The sequence below is a fragment of the Melozone crissalis genome, unplaced genomic scaffold (assembly GCF_028551555.1).
Source record: "Melozone crissalis strain CALT ecotype California unplaced genomic scaffold, PUWL_Pcris_2 ptg000068l_1, whole genome shotgun sequence".
Taxonomy (NCBI): Eukaryota; Metazoa; Chordata; class Aves; order Passeriformes; family Passerellidae; genus Melozone; species Melozone crissalis.
In genome coordinates, this window is record NW_026535846.1 from 17,492,000 (window position 1) to 17,497,999 (window position 6,000).

The following is a 6,000-nucleotide window of genomic DNA, read 5'->3' on the forward strand; positions in this document are numbered from 1 at the left end:
TGCCCATTCCCTGCCCATTCCCCGCCCGCTCTCCTGCCCGTTCCCTGCTCTTTCCCCGTTCCCTGCCCGTTCCCGTTCCCGTTCCCGCTCTCCCTGCCCATTCCCTGCCCCATTCCCTGCCCGTTCCCGCTCTCCCTGCCCGTTCCCTGCCCCATTCCCGTTCCCGTTCCCGTTCCCGCTCTCCTGCCCCTCCATCCCCGGCTGCCATCAGCCCCGTTGCCATGGCGATGCCGCTCTCCGGCTCCGGCTCAGGTGGGGCTCGGGAGCGCGGGAATCCTTTGGAAAGGAGGAGGAGGAGGAGGAGGAGGATGCCCAACCCCGCCCCTCCCGGCCAGGAGGGCACAGGATCCCTTTGGGAACACTTTGGGATCAGACCCCGTGGGGGACGTGGATCCTCGGGATGGGGGAGGGAGCAGGTGAGGCAGGCAGGAGATTCCAAAGGTCACCTCCGCATGGAGAGCTCCACACCTGGCATAGCCACACCTGGCACGCCAGGAAAAACCCGGATTGTGGCCTCTGCCCTGCCTGGAATGTGCCAGGGACACCAAACCAAACACTTCAAGGTGGGAGAGGCCCCGTGGAACGGGAGCAGGGCTCAGCCAGGGCAGTGGGACACCTTGGAGGGGTGGGAGAGTGGGAAAGCTCCTTCCCAGCCCTCCTGGTGCTGTCCCAGCAGGAAACACCTGCCCAGGGAAGCAGAGCACCTGGTTTTCCCACCCAGACATGGGAAGGAATCGGTGGTGACCAACCAGGGCAATTCCTTGGATGGTTCAGGGATAAAAAACCCAATAAATTAAATGGGAAGCGGTTCCCTGCCTCAGGTGCACCCACGACACTGGGATCTGGGCTGGGCTCCAGCTGGGAGAAGAAAGGGATCCATATCCTAGGGGCTTTGAGCAGGTCCAGGGCACCACAAACCCCATCCATGCCCAAAATCCCGGGCAGGGTGGTGATCCCTGCACTTCCACAAGGAATTACCGGGATTTCCATGTCCCTTCCCTTTTCCTGGGGCTGCCATGGACATTCCCATGTGGATGTCACAAGTTTTGGGGCACTCAGCTCCCACACAGCTCCATCCTGGGGTGCTGCTCCAGGCTCCCATTCCATGAGGGATCCAAGAGCCACCCACAGACCTGGTGCTCCCCAGGGTCCTCACCTGCAAATGGTGAGGGACGAGAAAGGACATTGTTGAATTCCCAAATCCTTCACCTTTTTGGGGCCCAGGAGCTGCTTTGTCCCCAATCCATGCCCCCTTCCTGCAATCCCTGCTGTGCCCTCCCCACATCCTATGGATTCTGGACTCTTGGCTTCCCTCTCCTCTCTCTTCACCTAAAAACCTCATTAAAACATTTTTGGGTATAATCTGGGTGATTTTCTCCTACCTGCTCCATTCTAAAAGGACTGGACCGCTGACACCCGGCATCATTCCCAAAATTCCCGGCTCTGCCACCTCCCTCCCTGCTGGCAGAGTCTCTCCGAGCCCAATCAGCCCCTCATCAAGTGATGAGCTGCAGCCCAATGTATTCCACATCCACTTCACATTTAAATTACCTGAGAAATTTCTGAGCCGAAAGAAAAAAAAAATAAAAAGAGAAATGGGATAAAACAGAGGGAAAAAAAAAAAAAAAAGAAAGAAAAAGAAAAAGAGAAATTCGGCTGAACACCAGGAAAAAGTGCTTAGTGCAGAAATCCGGGGGATGGATGGTTCCCCCAGGAAAGCGCTGGAGTTATTTAAAACTCACCTAAATAAAACATCGGTGGGGAATAAACTTCTCTCATCCCACAGGCACCGGGGGACCAGGGAGATATTCCCCCTAAGTGTTTTTTGGGATGAAAGGGATGAGATCCCACCGGGCTGGCACGTGGATCCCAAACACCCTGGCAGAGGCACAGCCCCTCTCCCTGGAAAGTGATTTTCCAAGGAGCCCTGCAGAGATGAGACCAAAATTCGTGATTAACCCAAATTTCTATAAAACAAAAAGCAAAAACAGAACAAAACAAAACAAACAAAACAAAAGAACAAAAAACTTAAAAATCTCCCCCCCCCCAAAAAAAAAGAACAAAAATCCAAAAAAAACTACCCAAAAACACCCATTTAAAAAAAAAAACAAAAAAAAAACAAAAACCAAAAAAATTTTTAATGGGAAGCATGGAGACATCCAAAGGCCTCGCACCCATGGAATAACAGCCAGCCAGGCAGGATGGGTGCCAGGGGGAAGCTGAGAAATCACAGCATCAAAACCAGCAATGAAGGTGATGTCAAGGATTCGCCTTTCCCGTGATTTATCCCATCATTCCCGCGCTCAGGCTCCGGGAATCTTGCACCTTCTGCAGATGTGCTGCCTGATTAAAATGATGCAACATTTTTGCTGGCTGTGTCATAGGATTTCAATTTAAAAATAAAAAAAAAAAAAGCCCCATTTTCCACCTGGAAATGCGGGCGCTTCCCACCTGCCCCAGGGGGAGAGCTGGGAGTGTTTAATCCATGGGGAAAGGATGGAGCAGGGAAATGCAGCAGCACGAGGCCATGGGGCTCCAGAGGAACATTTTATGTGGCTGAGAAGTCGCTGCATAATAGGCTGGGGAAGGAAGTATTAAAATCTTTAACCGGTTTTCAGAGCCGCGATAATTAAGGTGTTGCAAGCTACAATTGCCTGGAAAAAAAAAAAAATCCAAAGGCAGGGAATAAGATTTTTATCGCTTGCAGAAGTGGCCACTCATGGATTTGGGGTTTGAAAAAAAAAAATTAAAGGGAAAGAATAAAACCCTGCAAGAAAGGGGAGAATTCAAAGGTGGCTGAAAAGGGGTTGGGCTGGAGATGGAAAGTGGGAGCTGGGGGAGCAGCTGGGAAGTCAGGGAAGCATTGTCTGGAGTCCAGCATTTTAATCATGAGCTTTAATGGAACTGGAGTAGAGGTTTAATCCTAAACATCCTCACTGGAGCAGCTCCCTTTCCTCCGGAGCTCTGGGAAGGGAGGAATATTGGCTTCAATGAATGAGGCCACAGAAATGGGTGAGAGAGGCTGAATTGCCTCCTGGCTCTGCCTTCCTGCTGCTCTCTGGGACAGGACTCATCATTCCCCATCTCCAGCAAATCCGTGGCTTGGGCTGTGCCCTGGTAAAGACAAAGGGAGAGGGAAGGAACAATAGAAAACACAAGAAAAATCCCTGGCAGAAAGCTGGTGCCACCCTGAGCATGGACAGAGGGAAACAGAGGGGTTCTGAGCATCCAGATATCCCCAGAAAATCAAGCAGTGCATCCCAAAAACCCCACCAGAAATGAATCAACTCACTCTTGTAAGAACAAAGGTGAGGAGTGAGACGTGCCAGGGAGCTGCCTTTAGCTCTTTGACCATTATTGTTGAAAATATCAGGAAAATGCCTCAAATTGGCTGGAGAAGGAGGAGCCCTGAATGGCACAGTGGGAGATTACAGGAGAAATATGGTGGGAAAAGAAACATCTATAGATATATATTAATGTGTGTATATATTTTATAAATGTATATGTATATATACATTAATATATATCTGTAGATGTATATATATATGCAATTATGTGGGTACATATGTATTATATGTGTGTATATATATATATAGTATATATTTATATGTAGGTATAGCTAGATTTTATCTATTTATACATGATAAAGGAATTTTTGCATTTTAATAGATTATATATGTAAATTTATGCATGTTTATAAAAATTTATATGTATATATGAGGTATACACATATCTATTCATATATATATATGAGAGATATATATATGAGGTGTATACATATATATTCATATATATATATGAGATATATATATGTGGTATACACATATATATTCATATATATATGAGAGATATATATATATGAGGTATATACATATATATTCATATATATATATATATATGTATGGATATATGAGGTATATATATGTATATATATGATGTAGCAATATATCCATTTATGCAAAGCTTGCTGGAGGGGGCAGGAATATCCAAGGGGACACCGCCGAGGTCACTCCTCAACATCTCTCTTAATGACCTGCAAAAGGCACCACAGCTCGTTAATGACCTGGCAGCGAAGATAAGCAGCTTGTCGCTGGAATTCCCGCTGAAATTCCCGCCGCTATCCCGGTCGTCCTTCCACAGCCAGGGGAGACATGAAAGGGGCCTAAACAGCCAGAAAGGAGCGCAGGAAACGCCATGGTTTTGTTGGAGGGGGGAAAAAAAATAAATGTAATCGGGTCTATCTGGGGCGAGTGATTAAAAAGTTGTTGGAGCGGGAGAGCGGCGGCGGCACCTCGGGAAAATCCGAGGGGTTTAATATGCAGCTATGCCGGAGCTCTCCTCATCCACCTCTCCCAGGGAAAGCACAAAGTGCATTTTCAGGTCAGCGAGGCAGGGAAAGAAGGAGAAGCCCCAAAAAGGAGCAGAAGCTGGAGGAATGCTGTGTAAGCTGAGATTTTCAAACACACGGATCTGTTTTCTTTGGAGCGGCAGCGGCCGGGGGAAGTGGCAGCGGCAGACAAAGCTCCCGCAGGGTTCCGACACCAAAGGAAAAGCGGTGGAGGTGGCGGAGGAGCAGGAGGTGACCCGGGGCTGTGTCCTGCCCCAGGGGCAGCGCCGGGAGCCCGGGGATGTGCCGGGACACGCGGCTGCCCAGGGATGTGCCCAGGGATGCACCCGAGGCATCGTCGCTCCCAGCGCTGCTCCATCACTCTGCTCCTCTGCCGGGGGGCAAAATCCGAGTGCTGCTGTCCCCAGGATCAGATCTGCTGTCCCCAGCGTCAGACCCGCTATTCCCAAAGCTGGATCTTCCATCCCCAGGGCCACCCCTGCCATCCCTACGATGAGACCATCCACTTCCAGTGTCGCAATTTCCATCCTCAGTGTCACAGCTTCCATCCCCAGGGTCAAACTCACCATCCTCAGGGTCAGACCTGCCATTGCCAAGGTCACGACTCCCATCCCAAATGTCAGACCTGTTCCCGAGTCCCAGAGTTTCCATTCCCAGTGCCAGTTCTGCATCCCTAGAATCATTTTCCACATCCAAGGTCAGAGCTGTCATTCCCAGTGCCGGCCCTGCCATCCTTAGGGTCAGACCTGCCATTCCCAGTGTCACACCTGCCTCCTCCAGTGTCCCATCTCCCATCCCAAGGGTCACACCTGATGCCCAGCATCAAACCTTCCATCCCCAGTGCCAGGGCTGATCCCCAGTGTCACACCTGCCATCCCCAGTGTCCCATGCCAGGATCAGAGCCAGCACCCGGCTGTGACAGCAGGCTCCTGCCAGCTGACTGCAGAGCTTGGGGAGTGCTGTCTGTGGCCACACGGGCACGGTGCTGCTGTAAGAGGGACCCGCAGGGAGAGGGGCTGGATGTGCTGAGCTCTCCTTGCAGCTCGCAAGCAGCGGGCAGCCCCGGGGCAGGGTCCCAGAGCTCCCGGCTCGTCCCCACCCCGTGCCCCGAACCAGCCGGTGATCTCACGTGAATGAGCTCAGAGCTGGCTGCGTCCTGCCAGGATTTACATGGGAGGCTCCAGAGAGTCTGTGTGTACTCACAAGCCTCCCGCCGAGAGCCACAGCTCTCCCCGAGGGGAGGAGGAGCGGGGCTCCCTTTCCTGCTTCCCCACCCTGCCCTGCCAGCCCGGGCTCCTGGCAGCCCGCCTGCTCCGGGCGGCCCACGCTGCTTCCCGGGCGGCTGCGGGAGCCGGGACGGGGAGATCCAGCCCCCCTGGACCCCTCACTGCTGCCCTGCACTCCTGCAATCCCATAGCCCTGCGCTCCTGTATCCCCGTGTCCTGAATCCGCTCTGCATCCCTGCATGCTCAGTCCTGCACCCACACACCCCTACACTCTTGCAGCCCCTGCATCCCTGCAATCCTGTCATGGCTTCACTGCATCCCTGTATCTGTGTGCCCCTAAATCCCTTTTTGTGCCCCTGCATCCCTGTATCCTAAATCCCTACATCTCTGTGCCCCTGCATCCCTGCATCCTGTTTCCCCTCTAAT